Source organism: Oncorhynchus keta, chromosome 35, assembly GCF_023373465.1.
Source record: "Oncorhynchus keta strain PuntledgeMale-10-30-2019 chromosome 35, Oket_V2, whole genome shotgun sequence".
NCBI lineage: Eukaryota > Metazoa > Chordata > Actinopteri > Salmoniformes > Salmonidae > Oncorhynchus > Oncorhynchus keta.
The window spans coordinates 55278401-55280757 of NC_068455.1; the positions used below are offsets into that span (position 1 = coordinate 55278401).

The following is a 2357-nucleotide window of genomic DNA, read 5'->3' on the forward strand; positions in this document are numbered from 1 at the left end:
ATCCCCATTATTATTTGCACCTGTGCCTCGTTTCCCCTGATTGTATTTAAACCCTTTGTTTTCCTCTGTTCTTTGCTCTGTGTTTATGTTAGCACCCAGCCCTAGTACTCTGAGAACTCTTGTTGATCCCGGTGGACTCTCTTGTGGAATTCTGTTTTTTGTTCTTGTTTGTTTGTTTTTTGAGTATCTTTTGAGGCTTTTTGTGCTTTACCTTCCACCTTGTGGATTTACCTTTTTTGTCTTGGAGGATTACCTTTGTTCTTGTAGGATTCCTTTTGAGGTTGTGGAGTTACATGTTTTCCTGAAGAACTTCACTTTTTACTTCATTAAATACACCGTCTCAAGTACTGCTGTGTCTGCCTCATCTTCTGGGTTCTGCCGACTATTCGTGGCTCAGTTGGTTAAGTGACTGTTTCTCACTCCGGAGACCCGGGTTCGTAACCGGGTCCTGACACTCCTAAAAACCAATGAGGAGATGGGGGAGCAGTGTAGGTGCAATGATTGAATAACATGTATGTGTCATTCTTTTTTGTAGCGCGAGCAGTGTGGTCAGCATATTACTCACCTCGACCACAGAGATCGGGAGCACACAGTCCTCGTGATCGGTGGGTGCCCATGTCGTTGTCTCTGTGTTGTTTACCTCGAAGCGGGTGAAGAAGATGTTTAGCTTGTCCGGCTGTGAAGCGTCGTGGGGGGCTTTCCCTTTATTACAATCCGTGATTGTCTGGAGTCCCTGCCACATGCGTCTCGTGTCTGAGCCATTGAATTGCTACTCCACCTTTTACCTGTACTGTCTTTTTGCCTCTTTGATTGCCTTATGGAGTTCATACCTGGTCTGTTTGTACACGTCCATGTTCCCTGTTACCTTGCCATGGTTAAATGCGGTGGTTCATGCTTTCAGTTTTGCGTGAATTCTGCCATCTATCCACGGTTTTGGTTTGGATCATTTCTAATCGTCATAGTTGAAACAAAATCCTCCATGTCTTCCTGATGAACCCAGTCACTGAGTTAGTGTATACATCAAGAGTATTCCCAGAGACAACCTGGAACATTTCCCAGTCCGCGTGATCAAAACTGTCCTGAGGTATAGATTCCGATTGGTCAGACCAACCGTTGAACAGTCCTTATCATGGGTGCTTTCTGTTTAAGCTTCTGCCTATCGGTCGGGGAGGAGTAGGATAGAGGTGTGATCTGATTTGCCGAAGGGGAGGTGGGGAGGGCTGCATGTAGCAACAGGAGATGTGTTGGTAGAATTTTGGGAGCGTTTTCCTTAGATTTCCTTTATTAAAGTCCTCAGCTCCAATAAACGAGGCCTCAGAGAGAGAGGCAGGGTCTGAGTCTGAGTGTTACAGTATAGCGGTAGGCTCCCTCATCCTATGCCTACCTGTGGTTTCCCACATCTCCTGCTAGTCCACCTGAATGCATGAGAAGTAAGCAACCTCTCAGAAAAAAATACACACATGGGGGGGTAGAGAAAGCAGAGCGAGAGAGAGTGGGCTCACTCCAACAAAAGTGAGCAGCCAGTGGAAAAAATACACACTGATGGGCTGAAAGCCACTCAAAGTAAATCAAATGTATTTCCAAAGCCCTCCTTACATCAGCAGATGTCACAAAGTGCTATACAGAAACCCAGCCTAAAACCCCAAACAGCAAGCAATGCAGATGTAGAAGTATCTTGGCTAAGAAAAACTCCCTAGAAAGGCAGGAACCTAGGAAGAAACCTAGAGAAGAACCAGGCTCTGAAGGGTGGCCAGTCCTCTTCTGGTTGTGCCAGGTGGAGATTATAACAGTACATGGCCAAGATGTTCAAAAGTTCATAGATGACCAGCAGGGTCAAATATTAATAATCACAGTGGTTGTAGAGGGTGCAACAGGTCAGCAACTCAGGAGTAAATGTCAATTGGCTTTTCATAGCCGAGCATTTAGAGTTTGAGACAGCAGGTGTGGTAGAGAGATAGAGTCAAAAACAGCAGGCCCGGGACAAGGTAGCACGTCCGATGAACAGTTCCATAGCCGCAGGCAGAACAGTTGAAACAGGAGCAGCAGCACAACCAGGTGGACTGGGGACAGCAAGGAGTCTTCAGGCCAGGTAGTCCTGAGGCAAGGTCCCAGGGCTCAGGTTCTCCGGGAGGGGAGGGAGAGGGAGAGAAAAATAATTAGAGGGAGCATACTTAAATTCCCACAGGACACCGTATAAGACAGGACAATTACACCATAACAGACTGACCCTAGCCCCCCGACACATAAACGATTGTGTGTGGGAAAGAGCGAAATAGATAAGTGTGTAGTGACTTGGGGGATGGTAAGAGAGAGAGACAGAGACAGAGAGTAGAGCATGTTAGTGCGTAAGCTACGAG

The 2357-nt window shown here is 46.7% G+C and overlaps 1 protein-coding gene across 1 annotated transcript in view; it reads left to right on the forward strand.

Annotated features, from left to right (window-relative positions):
* Positions 1-1670: 1670 nt before the first annotated feature.
* Positions 1671-2357, forward strand: part of LOC118368642 (somatostatin receptor type 1-like) — a 14790-nt gene continuing 14103 nt past the window's right edge. The window contains exon 1 of the mRNA XM_035752908.2: positions 1671-2357. This exon is cut by the window's right edge and continues 264 nt beyond it. The gene's annotated coding sequence lies outside the window, so the exon portion shown is untranslated.